The sequence below is a fragment of the Tiliqua scincoides genome, chromosome 3 (assembly GCF_035046505.1).
Source record: "Tiliqua scincoides isolate rTilSci1 chromosome 3, rTilSci1.hap2, whole genome shotgun sequence".
In the NCBI taxonomy this organism is placed as follows: domain Eukaryota; kingdom Metazoa; phylum Chordata; class Lepidosauria; order Squamata; family Scincidae; genus Tiliqua; species Tiliqua scincoides.
Window position 1 is genome coordinate 218,137,457 of NC_089823.1, and position 15,223 is coordinate 218,152,679.

Here is a 15,223-nt window from a genome sequence, read left to right on the forward strand (position 1 = left end):
GTGTCTGGTATTACAGCCTACTAGAACACAAGCCTAGTCTTACCAGAAAGTGAACTGAAGCAGACTGATCACTTCAAACCAAAGATGAATTTCTTCCTGTCTCTTTCCATATATCGTTAAAAGGAAAGAATGAAAGAACAACAGAGAGTTTCTGGGATGGTATGTGCCTCCATGCTGCCTGAATCCAAACTCAAATGCTGCCTCTTCACATGCCTCTGTGTGTGTGTGTGTGTGTGTGTGTGTGTGTGTGTGTGTGTGTGTGTGTGTGTGTGTGTGTGTGCGCGCGCGCACGCGCGTGTGAGGAATGAGACAGGAAGATGAACAAGCAGATGTACCTCCAACTCCCCTTCCTTATACTCAAAAGAGGCTCAACAGGCAGCCTCCCTGCTCCATGCCATTTCTCTTTGAAATGAATAGGAGCAGCACAGAACACAGAGACTGGCCCACCATGATCATCATAAGTAAAGAGAGGGAGGCAGGCTCCAGATTCCTTTCTCTTCCTGCTTGGTTCCTTGTAAGCACCGAAAAGGTGGGGGAAGCCATTTGGGGCCATGGCAGCTTTCCCCCCACTCATTCTTTGTCCTGCAGCCTTGGAGGGAGAGGAGGTTGCCATTGCAGTGATCCTCTTCCGACTTGCTCTCAGCTTACTCTCAGCAAGTTGGAAGTGAATTGAAGCTCCAGTTAGGCAGCAGAATGGAGAGGGTGATAGACAGATGGGCTAGGCCAGGCACTCACCACCACACCTAGTGTGCTGCACCATGTGACCATTTCAAGTTGCTGCATAGCAAGGTGTAATGGAAAGGTGGAAGATCCCTCATGTGGGGTCAGCAGTGATCCCCTGTTTTTGAACAGTCTGGGAGGTATGGAGTTGACACCAGGACTTAGACTTGCAACGGGTTTGGTTCTCAGCTGCAACCAAGTGGAGATAATGAAATCTTGGAAATAACTATGGTGTCTGAAAGAAAATGAGGGTGGGTATGGCTGCCACAGTGTCGGGACTGAGATGGGTGGAGACTGCCAGGTGGCTACCCTGCCACAGAACTGCTGAACTTGCACATACCTACTATGACTTGTAACCAGTAATGGAAAGTTCATTATGGGTTACAAGTCATAGCAGGTATGTGCAAGCTCTTGGTTTTAGAGGCAGGCTGCCTCTGATTGCCAGGTGCAGGGGAGGGCACCAGGACGCAGGTTGTGTCTGTTGTCTTGTGTGCTCCCTGAAGCATTTGGTGGGCCACTGTGAGATACAGGAAGCTGGACTAGATGGGCCTTTGGCCTGATCCAGTGGGGCTCTTCTTATGTTCTAGGACTAAGGTGGGGCTGCTGCAGTTGGAGGAGCTGCTGACCACATAGGGGAAAAGAACACTGGAGCCTGAACTGGTGCGTTATCTGCTGATTGCCTTCAGTGGCTATTCCTTGCACAATGGGAACTATTAGTCTAAAGTGGGCATAAGATTGCAGAAAAGGATTTGAGGGAACACAAGGCCAGCCCTGGAGGTATCACTTTGACTCTTCTCTTCAGGCATGAAAATTCTTATAGCCAGCAGAGGGAACTAACTTCTGAATAAACATGTACATTATCAGGCGGTTCATAATGTAATTGAAAAAGAAAGAGAGGCTCTCTAGACAGTATTTCATATGGATTTTATTGTTGGCCACATTGGGAGTTTTTTACTGGACAAATGGTAGAGTAAAAAAATAAATTATGCACCAGAAAATATAGATTTCCCTGGGTAGGATTCAAAAACTTACACAGCTAGATCTGCAGCCCCAAGGAGGCTTTGGGTTTCATGGACAGCCACCCCCCTCCAACATCACAAAGCAAGCCACTTTTGAAACTGAGGAGGGTTTCTAGATCAGCTTGTGAAATGGGGGGGGGCGTGCTCCATGCCTCAAGTAGCTCTTAAGATCCTGGCTCATGATTGCAATCTGTGGTTTTATAAAAAGGTTTGTGTTACAACAAAATAACATTTCTTTTAAGAAATTGCTTTATGTATTACTTTTTGATCTGCTGTTCTTCCAAGGAACTCAGGGCAGTGTGCACTACAACCCTCATGTGTCCTTCATAACAATCCAGTGAGGTACTTTAGACCAGTGTTTCTCAAACTGTGGGTCGGGACCCACTAGGTGGGTCGCAAGCCAATTTCAGGTGGGTCCCCATTCATTTCAATATTTTATTTTTAATATATTAGACTTGATGCTGCCATGATATGTGACTGCATTTGGGAAAATGTTACGGACCTTTACTTTTAACAGGCTACTCTGTATATGCTTTTAACAATGATAGTAAATGGAACTTACTCCTGGATTGCAGCCTAGAATTGTTAAAAATTTTCCTGCTTGATGATGTCACTTCTGGTCATGACATCACTTCAGGTAGGTCCTGACAGATTCTCATTCTAAAAAGTGGGTCCTAGTGCTAAATGTGTGAGAAACGCTGCTTTAGACAGAGGAAGAGTGACTGATCAAAGGCACCTCATAAGCTTTGTGGCTGGTCAGGGATCTGAACTGAAATCTCCCTAGTCTAACACTGCATCACATTGGCTTGCAGAAATTTTTTTTTTAAGTACATCTATGGCATCCTCCAGCTAGGGGGGCACAAGGAGTTGGGTGCTGACTGAGATCCCAGCTCCATCAAAGGGCCCACCTCTGAATACTCAATACCAGTGGCCATGCTAACACCCAATGGTCATTAGGCGTCAGTTGGGGTGCCCACAATGACACCCCTGAAATACAATGTCCCCAACATTATTTATTCCTTATCAAGAATTTTGTAGATGTAAGATGGGCACCAAATGTGGGATCGCTTCTTTCCTGAAAAAGAATTTGAATGAATTCATGCTGTGAGCTAACTGCAACAACAGCTAACTGTTCCTGCCTATACAATTGATTTGACCATCTCTTCTAAATGATGTCCTTGTACATGAATACCTCCATGCACATACTATGCAAAAACCTTCCCTACAGAAAGCCATCTATGGTACATCTCTTAGGGCACAATCCCATTGGAGCCTTCTGCTGCCAGAACTTGTGTTCCAGCAGCTCAAGGCCTTTTATATCAACAGAAAAATTCCAGCAGCTCCAGGGTGCGCACTTTGCTGCAGCTAATGGACAGGAGTCACCAGAACCAGGGGACATCCATTAAAATTGAGTGTTGGGACAGACAAAAGAAAATATTTCTTTACTCAGCATGTAGTCAGTCTGTGGAACTCCTTGCCACAGGATGTAGTGATGGCATCTGGCCTAGATGCCTTTAAAAGGACATTGGACAAATTTCTGGAGGAAAAGTCTATCACGGGTTACAAGCCATGATGTTTGTGTGCAACCTCCTGATTTTAGAAATGGGCTACATCAGAATGCCAGATGCAAGGGAGGGCACCAGGGTGCAGGTCTCTTGTTGTCTTGTGTGCTCCCTGAGGCATTTGGTGGGCCACTGTGAGATACAGGAAACTAGACTAGATGGGCCTATGGCCTGATCCAGCAAGGCTGTTCTTAAATGCTTCGCACAACAATAACCCCAGAAGCTCTGCTGCACCTGATAAGTTGGTGGTGGGGGCTTGTCATGGGCAGGGAGGGAAAAGGCAGGGAGACTTTTGAAGAGGGGAGGGAAGGGAAGGGAGCAGTTTGGGAAGGAGGGAGGGAATGGATCTCAATGACTTGCACAAGGATCCTATCCCCTCTTTTTGACCTGCCCCAAACATTTTCCCCCCTCTGATTTACACCAGATAGCTGATGTAAGTCCGAGGAGACCCATAGGCCACCAGAAAGCCTATAGAGAGTTAAGGGGGCACTTTTTTCCTTTCTTCCCAGGCCTCCTGATTGCCCCCCTCCACCATTGGATTGAGCATATGCCCTGTTGGCATGGCTGCATAGTTGCCAATGGTGGAGGCCAGGATTGGGCTACCAGTGTCTGTTAATAATATATCCATCATAAAATTTCGCAGGTCTTGATCAGTTTGATATAAATGGGGACATTACAGAAAATATAAAACCAGATATGTGTTTGCTATAGGCTTACATTATTCCTCTTCCAAATTCTCCTGTTAAGAATATCTTCTGTCTTGTCCATTCCCGGGCAAAAAATGCATTATCCTCTTATGCCATCCAATCACCTCTCTCCATTATGGCAAAAGAACATTTTTCATTTTTTTATTACAATCATCTTGAAGACAGGAAGAACGAGCACCTTGAACATACTGTAAAGATTTAAAATTCATACTGTGGGCATCAATCATCTTGTGAGTTACATACATCAACAGCCTCCACGTAATGTTGAGAATATGAACCAACTACTGTATTCAAGCTGGTTTTATTGGAAACTTGTCAGATAAGGATATTTTGAATATATTTGGTAAATTCCAGATAGTTGTCTGAGTACAAAGTGTAGAACAGGAATAACTAGTCAGGTTTGCATGTATTAATACTGTAATATTATTTTTCTGGTCAGTTGATATCATCCATACAGATACTTCATTTATTGATCAACTGATTCTTTTGTATTTCTGGTTTTTGCAAGAAAATATGTGTCAGTTGTTTTGAATAAAGTTCTTTGTTTAAAAGTTTTTTGTAACAAAAATTAATAAAGTGTTTTTTCTTTGTTATGAACTTACATTTTTCTCAGCACATTTTCTATGCGTGAAACTGAGGAAAATGACTTACAGCTCACTTACTTTCATTTATTAGGTATAGAATTGGGGTGTAATCCTGCCTGTCTCTGGATGTTTTGGGGGTTTTTTGCCTTTGACATTAGTCACAATGCCAAACATTATGGTTCTCAAACTTTTAGCGTTGGGACCCACTTTTTAAATGAGAATCTGTCAGGACCCACCAGAAGTGATGTCATGACTGGAAGTGACCTCATCAAACAGGGCAATTTTTAGCAATTCTAGGCTGCAATCCTACCCACACTCACTCAGGAGTAAGTTCCATTGACTATCATTTTTAAAAGCATATATATAGTAGCTTGTTAACAGTAAAGTTTGTAACATTCCCCAAATGCAGTCACATATCAGTCTAATATATTAAAAAAACAAAATTGAAATGGATGGGGACCCACCTGAAATTGGCTTGCGACCCACCTAGTGGGTCTGAGAAACACTTGTTTGAGAAGCACTGTTCTAGAAAATCAAGGCAGTCCAAACCAGGTTTGATGTTTTCTTTACAACTTGAAAGGAAGAGCATTTTTATTGCATTGACAACTTCCTACAACTGCCAGTCAGCTATTTTTCTTCCATTTAGCAAGTCATGCAAAACAATCACAGTCACGATATTGCAGGGAGGAAATAAGGGAGCCAGTAAAAGCTAAATCATACTTCAGGAGTTTTTCCTCTGTCCACTTGCTTCTAAGTGGAATGGAGAAAACCCATTGACTTGAATGAAATTACCTCAGAGTAACTGGATTGAAGCCTGAAGTCTAGCACCCTGAGTCTGATGACATTTGCAGCCTGATCTTATTGCAGGGTTCCTGGGAAGTAAATCTCATGGAGTTTAATAGAATTTACTGGAGTTCAATGGGACTTACTTCCTAGTACATATGCTTAGGTTTTCAGGCTTACTGGGTAATAAATCCCATTGATTTCACGGTGCTGCAATTCCTTCCCAATAAATGTCTTCAGGAGTGCAGTGTGTGAAGTTTGTTTTCCTTCCAGGTTCAGGCCGGGGGTTCTGGGTCACAGATATATTCTGACAACTGAAAGTCTGCCCCACTTGACCCAAAGTGTTGTCAGGTTCATTAGTGAGCTCAAGAAATATGTATAATCTGTGGGAAGGCAGTTCCAGAGCTGCAAGCAAGTATTTTGTGGCAATACCAAGAAAATCAATCCCAGTCAAAGATGCCCATCCTTTGCACTTGTTTTAATACAGATTAGCTCCTCTCTGGTTTAGTTCATTCTTCTCTCTATTTCTTACAAACCACAGGGCCCAATCCTATCCAACTTTCCAGCACTGATGCAGTTGTGCCAATGGGGTGTGCGCTGCATCCTGCTGTGGGAGGGCAGCCATGGAGGCCTCTTCAAGGTAAGAGAATGTTTATTCCCTTACCTCCGGGCAGCATCTGTGCTGGAAAGTTGGTTAGGCTTGGGCCCTTTGAAGAAGAAAAAGCAAAATAGAGCACATGGGGGTGAACCCGTGTGGTATCCAGTGGTTTGTCCCTACTCCCAGATTCAGGAGCATGCTCTCTTACTTTACATTCATTAATTTGGAATATCTCAGATTTTGTATCACTGTGGTGATGGTCTTATCACTATGGATAAGAACCAATATATAATTAGTCTGAGAGGAGGAGGGTGACATTGTACAAATTAGCAGCTAAAAATCTATTTAAGTGTAATTAATCCCTATACATTTTGAATGTTTAGATAGGCAATTTCTTTCTAGTGCAACCCCAGTTGATGTGTACATAATTCTTGGAGGGGGGCAGTTTGATAAGGCTTTCTTTTCCATCCTCAAAGTACATGAAGACAAGCCTCTTCATTTTGTCTAACTCTAGGACTAACTTGAAGGAGTTCTTCCAAATGGCAGAAAAAGGGGGTTGGCCCTAGTCTGGATTATACCACTACAGGGAGGGAGGACTCACTGGGTTGTATGCTCCTTCAAAGAGATGGATGTTTGGTGAGGGCATTTAATCTGGGAGAAGTTTGTTACTTCAGTGACTCAAATGGGAGGAAGCAATGATCTTCCCAAAGTATGGGAGAATATGGAGGGAGGGGCCTGTCAGGTAGGCACACACTGCAGCACTTGCTTGAATGGGTGCCAGAGTAAGATGAATTAAAAGGAAAGCACTCACACCATGAATTGATTATTCTGAAATAAGCATCAGCTTTGTGTTCATATACTCATAATCCCCTACACTGATGCAAATCCCCATATCTATCTATAAGCCTGTCTTAAAGGGGTAGAAACAACTTTTTTTGACTGGGTTACACCAGATATTACATGATCACATTCCACAGTTCCCAGAACCTACTAATATGTGGCTAGCAAGGTGGGGAAGGGAACTTCCCTTCTTCATATCGCTTCCTTCCTGTCTGTAAAGCCATTTCTGCCCAACGTTGCATATACGCAACAGGAATCAACGTGTGCACCTGTGGGCTGGGCAGAAATGGGTTAATCATTTTCCTTTGATGGATAAAAATCTTCCCTTTGTATTATTACAGCTGTGAATGGTTATATATGATGTCATGAGACTTTTTGGTATCCCTACCTAATCAATCACCTGAAAGTAGTATCCAACCTTATTAACATGGTTAGGACATTTAGTGGCTCTCTATGAGATACAGTAAGCTGGACTAAATGGGCCTATGGTCTGATCCAGTGGGACTCTTTTTATGTTCTTAATACAAAGATGACCATGTTTTGTTTTGTTTTTCTGCTCTGTAGGAGGATCTTGGGCTTCAGTTGATGCTGAGGCTGGAACATAATAACTACTAGGCTTCATGTTTTCTGAAAAGAGCATCTGTTTATTGTTCCTTCATCCCAGAAGTCCTGGGTGCAATCCTGAGATCAGTGTAGCACCCAGAGAGGCTAATTCCAGAGAGGTTGCTTAACTCTTCCTGCACTCCATTTTACTAGAGTTATAAACTGTAGACTACACACACACACTTTTTCCCCCTCTACTTTGCTTAACATCAAACCTGAGGAAGAGTTGAGAGTTCAGGAAAGTTTCTTTAAGATGTTGTGATTGGTCCTAATGAAGACAGCCCTAAACTCTGGCTTTGGTATTTCTGGGTTGTTCTTTCTCATTCCTCTTGGATATGGAATCTTAAGCTGTTTTTTTGAATGGATTAAGGGCACCATCCTATGCATGTCTACTCAGAAGTAAGCCCTATTGTGTTCAGTGGGACTTGCTCCCAGGAAAGTTTGGATAGGATTGCAGCCTCTGAGGCAAAAGTCCAAATATGTCTGTCTTCTTGTAGGCGATGCTGAAGTGAGAAGGTGCAAGACCAAAGAGGCAGCATTCAGCCCTCTGAAGAGTGCAGTTCAAAGGAGTTATTGCTAGGAAAGGCTCAGGGAGTTGAGCGTTCCTTTGGAAGGTCTTCAAGAATCAGGTCTTAATCGATTGCCACGCAAAACTTGGGCCAGGTCTCAGATCTTTCATCGTCCTTAAAACAGCAACCTATGCAGCTTTATTGGGCAGTAAGTCCTGCTGCAGTAGGGATTGCTCCCAGGTAAGTGTGCATAAGATTGCACTTTAAATAATTGTGTGTGTCTTTGTTTCAAATGACGCCAGATCGACCCCTGAAATCTCCCCTGGGGAACCTGGAGACTAAAAGCCAACTCTTCAAGGCAGTGGCGTAGCTGGGGAGGGGCAAAGTTTTGCAGGGAGCCTCACCGCAGCATGCAAGGGTTCCTCCCCCTCCCCTCGGAGCCATTCCGGCCATTCGCCTCTGTTTTGTCCGCCCGTCCGCCCCATGGCTCCGAGAGGGAAGGGCCCCTTACACGCTCCCTGCAAGACTTGGTGCTTGTCGCCCCCCTCTAGCTACGCCACTGCTTCAAGGTAAGTCGAGGTGAGGACAGCGTCTACCTAGGAATGCAAGGCAGCCCTGGTTTACTCTGAAGTAGGTCCTTCTGACTGGATTGGAAGCCTCCTTAGGTGACCGTCCCCAACACTCCTGCGGGGAAGTGAGGCGCTCAGGACTGACTTCGGAGGAAACCGGATTCAGAGTGCCTGTTAGCTGCTTAAGCAGCAGTCCATCTTCGCAGGAGAGTCACTTCATTCCGCCACAATCGATGCTGGGGCTACTTGCCAAGGAAAGGAGGCTCTCCACGCCCATCGACCCGTGTCAGCCTTTTGAAAGTAGCAGCAGCAGCAGCCAGCCAGAATCGAACTCGGGACAACCTCGGAAGGGCCCTCGCCTCCAATGCAGCCCATTCCGAAACAGCCACCGCCACCCCCAGTCCTACATAAGAACGTCATAAGAGCCCTGCTGGATCAGGCTAAAGATCCATCTAGTCCAACTTCTTGCGTCTAAAAGTGGCCCACCAGATGCCCCAGGGAGCACCCGAGACAAGAGACCTGCTGCCCTCCCTTGCGTCTGGCATTCTGAGCCAGCCCACTTCTAAAACCAGGAGGTTGCACAGACCCCTCACAGCTGGTAACCTGTGATGGACTTTTCCTCTAGAAATCTGCCCAGTCTCCTTTTAAAGGCATCCAGGCCAGACGCCATCACCACATCCTGTGGCAAGGAGTTCCACAGACTACTTAAATCAGGAGGTTGCACAGACCCCTCACGGCTTGTAACCTGGGCTGGACTGTTCCTCCAGAAATCTATCCAATTCCCTTTTAAAGGCATCCAGGTCAGGTGCCATCACCATATCCTGTGGCAAGGAGTTCCACCGGCTAATTGCATGCTGGGTAAAGAAATGTTTTCTTTGTCCCAACTCTCCCACCACTCAGTTTTAGTGGATACTGATTCTGGTTCTGATACTGGTTCTGATACTGTGTGAGAGGTAAAAGAACATTCCCTCCATCCACTCTGGCCACGTTGTTATGTGAAAAGGCCATTACTTGCACCAGGGAAGAGTTCATGGACACGATCCGACCCAAGTTAAAACATTTTGAAGAGCACGACCTCATGAATGTGTTACTTAGAAGTCAATTGTCCCCCTGGGTTCCGTAGAACTGACTGCCTCGTGAATTGGGTTGGGATTGCTCCCGAAAGCGGCTTGATCACGGGAGAGCCCGACCCAAATGGGACTAACAGCCCTCTCCCAAAGCAAGTTGACTCGGAAGTCCCATTGATTCGGTGATGCCCTTGTAGCGTGCAATCCCAAGAACACTTACTAGCGATGTACACTCCATGGGACTTAAAGCCCAGTCCTTAGGCATGTCTACTCAGAAGTAAGTCCCATTATAGTCAATGAGGCTTACTCCCAGGTAAGTGTGGATAGGATTGTAGCCTTATTTCGGAGTACTCTAAACCTGTTTAGATTGTGCTTGCCCGGGAGGTACCGAACCGAACTGAGACTTCTGTCCAACTAAACACGCAGGAGATTGGACTGTAGGAAGTGCGTGACTTTTATCTGGACTTTACCCGATGAGAGCTTTGCAGGAATCTGACCTCCTCCCCCCGCCCCGCATCCCACTCCTAAACACGTGTTATTGAAAGCCCACCCTTTGGGTTGGAGGGAGTTACATTTAATTCGATGTAAAAATGTTGTGCAGTTTTATGCGCGCTTACGAGCCAGGTTTTCAATCTGATCCCGTTACTTGAGAGTAAATTCCATTGAAATTTAGGCTGGACTCGGGCTTGCTCGGGAGTAAACTGCATTTGGACCAAAGAGGGCTTAAGAGTGGGCTGCGCGTGTTCTTCCCTGAGCTCTCCAGCCCTTCCTCGACCTTGGCCCAGCCCACCCCGTTGGCCTGCAGAGGGTGGCCTTGGACAGCACCTGGAGCCCCAGCCCCGGTGGATGGAGGTCACCACGGAAAAATACTGAGTCGTCGACTCTGGGAGCGGGGACCAAAAGAGCCTCCAGGCTCCTGGGACTCTGAGTGGATGCTGGGCTGGGTGGTTTGATGGCAACCCTATGACAAGTAGATCGAGTCAGTGGCGTAGCTAGGGGGCGGCAAAGCACTAAGTTTTGCAGGGAGCCTCACCGCAGCGTGCAAGCGGCCGCTCCCCCTCCCCTTCGGAGCCATTCCGGGCTGAGGAGCAAAGCGGATGCATGCCTCCAAGGGTAAGGGGGGAGGCTCCCTGCAAAACTTAGTGCTTTGCCGCCGCCCCCAGCTACACCCCTGGAGAGAACGGTGTGTCCTTCTTCTCCCCCGCCTGGTCCTTCCCTTCTGTCTTCGCCTCCCGGGCAGTGCAGGGCAGGCAAGGGAGTCCAGGAGGCTGTCCCGAAAGTACAATGCCGCGGAGTTTTCCTCTTGGACAGGCTCAGGCCAGAATAAATAGAGGAACCGCCCCGCAGCGCTGCAGCCCAGACAGGAAAGCGTCGCCCAGCCCAGTGAAGCCAGTGCAGGGCAGATGGCGATCCCCTGTCTGCTGATCGCCTCTCTTTGGGGCGCCAGTCGCACAGGAGAAGGGCCACGCTGGGCTGGCTCCTTCAGGAGGGGGGCAGAAGGGTCTTGGCCACGCAGCCCCAGTCAGATCCCATCAACAACAGGATTTGCCCCTGCCGAGCCAGTAAGACTATCCTATCCAGACTTACCCGAGAGTAAGCCCCACAGACTATAATTGGGCTTACTTCTGAATAGACAGGCATAGATTGGGCTCTGATGCTGTTATCGTTGCAAGTCCAGGGTGACAATCCTCAAAGTGGTGGCTGCTTTGAAAGAAGAAGAAAAAAAACAGCCCGAGCTTCCACGTGTTTATTCAGAAGTCAATCGGATTATTTTACTAAATCCTACCGCGGTCAAGAGCACTTACTCCTAGGTAAGCGGGCCCAGGACTTTCAGCCTGACCAACGTACCAGCGTGGCTATGCTTTCGAAGCCAAGCTGTACTAAAACGTTGTAAAGGCCACGATCCCCCTTTCTCTTAGCCTAGTCCAGTGTTTCTCAAACTGTGGGCCGGAACCCACTAGGTGGGTCGCGAGCCAATGTCAGGTGAGTCCCCATTCATTTCAATATTTTATTTTTAATATCTTAGACTTAATGCTACCCTGGGATGTGACCGCATTTGGGGAAATGTGGCAGGTCTGTACTTTGAACAGGCTCCTATGCATATGCTTTTAACAATGATAGTCAATAGGACTTACTCCTGGGTAAGTGTGGGTAGAATTGCAGCCTAGTATGGTTAATAAAATTTCCTACTTGATAATATCACGTGTGGTTATGACATCACTTTTAGTGGGTCCTGACAGATTCTGATTCTAAAAAGTGGGCCTCTGTGCTAAACGTTTGAGAATCACTGGGCTAGTCGAACTGGTTTCTGTCGGTTTCAACTTCAGTCGTTACCTAAGTCACTTCTCTTCCAACACTGGACTTTATTTCTTGGGTTTGTGAATGCCCATCCAACGAGGATCGGTGACTGAGAGCCCAAGCTATGCATGTTTACTCAGAAGTAAATCCCATTCTAGTCTATGGGGCTTACTCCCAGATACATGTGGATAGAATTGCAGCCTTAAACTCCGAGTCTGAGTCTCAATAGAGTTTTTAAAGCGACCCAAAGACTACCTCCAGGAAGAAAGCTATCCTACGTAGGCTTACTCGTGAGTCAGTTCTGTTGAAGCTGTGTAAGATTGTGGGCGGAGGTCCGGGCTGTAAACCTCTGGCACAGCCCAGAGAAAGTTAAAACCCACTCCTATACATGTTTACTCGAAAGTAAGTCCCTGATCAATTAAAAGATGTTCCCTGGGTATTTTGGCTTCTCACCGACCCCTCTGGAAGTAATGTTCACACTTAACTCGGGAGTTGGTCTCATTTAATGCAACAGGGACTTACTCCTGAGTGAAACTGGGAGCCTAACCCTGAACTCATTACCCGGATTTCAATAAAACCTCTTGCAATGGCTTCCAGTGGCTTCACACTCCACTTCGCAAGATCTGTTGGACTTCATGGAAACAGGCTTAGGACTAGAGCTTTAGAGTCAGCGTATTTACTTGGAAGTAAATCACGTTGGATGCAGTGGCACTACGTGGAATTCAGAGGGAAATAGTCAGCATTTCCGAAAGCAGTTTCTCATTCCACTGATTTCTGTGAACCAGGGGCGTAGCTAGAGGGGGTTGCAGAGCACTAACTTTTGCAGGGAGCCTCACCACAGCGTGCAAGGGGCCCCTTCTCCTCTCCTTCGGAGGTATTCCAGCGTATGCCCCCGTTTTGCTCCCCCCACCCGGATTGGCTCTGAAGGAGTGGGGCCCCTTGCACCCTGCGGTGAGGCTCCATGCAAAACTTAGTGCTCTGAACCCCCTTGAGCTACGCCACTGCTGTGAACATTACAGTCAGACAGGATGCAGGTTTATACGGAGTTAATTGGGATTTACTCCCAAGTAAATGGACCCTGTCAGGTATTTTGCAGGACAGCCTGAAAGCAGAACAAATCAGAAACTTTTATTGCTACGTTTAGGGCACAAGCCTAACCAGGTCGACTCAGAAGTAAGTCCTATTTTGTTCAGTGGGGCTTACTCTCAGGAAAGTGTGGTTAGGATGGCAGCCTTAGTGTAATTTAGTCTCTAGGATGACTCCAAAAACAAGACAAAACTCTTCAGTGGCCCGTCCCCATCAACGTGTGTTTCGCAATTCAAAAATCGATCCGTTTTATTGCACTTTCCCACATTTGTATGACCAGAAGGAACTTCCCAGACTTTACAGTCCAAACCTATACGTTTGGCGGGGGAGGGGGACGGTCAGCCCCATTGAGCTCCATTAGATTTACTTCTGATTAACAATGCAACGATCCAGTGGCGTAGCTAGAGGGGGGGCAAAGCACTAAGTTTTGCAGGGAGCCTCACCCCAGCATGTAAGTGACCCTTGTGCACGTCCTTTCTCTCTCGTTTTCCTTGAGATGTTCAAGATAAACTATACACGAGTGGTTCTCATACACTGATTACTGGGACCCACTTTTTATCTGTCAGAACCTGTCAGGACCCAATGGAAGTGATGTCATGACCGGAAGTGACATCATCAAGCAGGAAAAATTTTCATAATCCTAGACTGCAATCCTACCCACACTTACCCAGGAGTAAACCCCATTGACTATCATTGTTAAAAGCATATACATAGCAGCTTGTTAAAAGTACAGGTCTGTCAAATGCAGTCACATACCATGGTAGCATCGAGTCCAATATATTAAAAATAGAATATTGAAATGAATGAATATTGAAATTGGCTGGTGACCCATCTAGTGGGTCTTGACCCATAGTTTGAGAAACACCGCTTTTGAATCCTTTGTGTACAGTGTACACAGAACCCCATTTTGAAAACCAAAGAAATGCTGGGGATATAGACCAAACTGCTTGTGTCTGGTATATCAGATAGTAGCCCCCTAAAATAGGCAAGATGAAACTTGCTCTCTCAGTAAAGGATTCAAAAGGAGAGAGAGAGAGAAAGAAAGAAAGAGGAAGTAATCCAAATAAAGGAAAAATTTAAAAAAGAAGAAGAGAGAGAGGAAGAGAGAGAGAGAGAGAGGAGGTAGAATGACACTACTGTTTTAATAGGAACAGGAACAGAAGTTCTGCAAAACCATCAGCGAAAACTTTACTCTCTTTTTTTCCATTCAACAGATTGCAAAGTGTCTTCAATTATCATAACTTGGCACTTATTGAAGAATTGTGACGTCAACAATGAACAAACCAAAGCGAAGCAAACCTGAGTGAAACCAAATATATCTCGTGCTGACAACAACATGGAAATGAAGTAACAGCATATTTTTTCTCAGATTTTTTCTTTGCTTTTCTTTCTCCCCCCCCTCGAATAACTTAAAATACACTAGAAAAAATACGATCAATATAAATAATTTGTTTTGTTTGTTTGTTTTCATGGAGAACAAATAATTACAAAGCTCTGTTCCTTGCAGAGTTCAACTTGCAAAGAGATTTATCTTCTCCTCCTCCTCCTTTCCCCCCCCCCAGCCCCATTTTATTTTCTTGGCAAAAAGAGTACTCAATTCTGGAAGGCTTTGAGTGGACTACGGGACCCACTGCTTCGTGGTCCCTCGGATTATAGCTATATATGCCTTTCGGAAAGGAAAATATATATATATATTTATCACCACACGATTATGAGGATGGATACACTTTCTGAGATCAGATGAAAAAAGGGTTGATAGAGCTATCAACTCAGGAGTAATTATAGCCAAAATAAATATTTGCTTGTGTGTATCAACATCCTTTTTTTTAAACTTGTCCTTATTTAAAAGTGGCACCATGGAAGATCGCGAACGGGGCGGGGAAGATGAATACAATGCCAATTTTTCTCTGAGCAGAGAGATAGAAAGAATCAGGAACATCCCCCTCCCAATCTAGATGCTCCCATCTAGATACAGTTAAGTGCCCTCAAGTCTAATTGATATCCATAGAATTTAACCTAAGTCCCCACTAAGCTGTCCAGTTGATTTCAAAAATGCAAGGTGCACCGCATCGCAGGCATGCTTACTCGGAAGTAAATCACTGTGTTCCATAAAGGCTGTTGCTAAATCAGGCTGCACTTTAAACATTACTTAGGATGCAATCTTAAAACACACTGACTGGGGAGTCAGGCCCATTAAACTGAGTGGTGAAGATTTAAGTAATTGGATGCCCTTTTTTTCTCTCCCTAATCCATGCTCTCAATCCCCACTCCCCCAAAC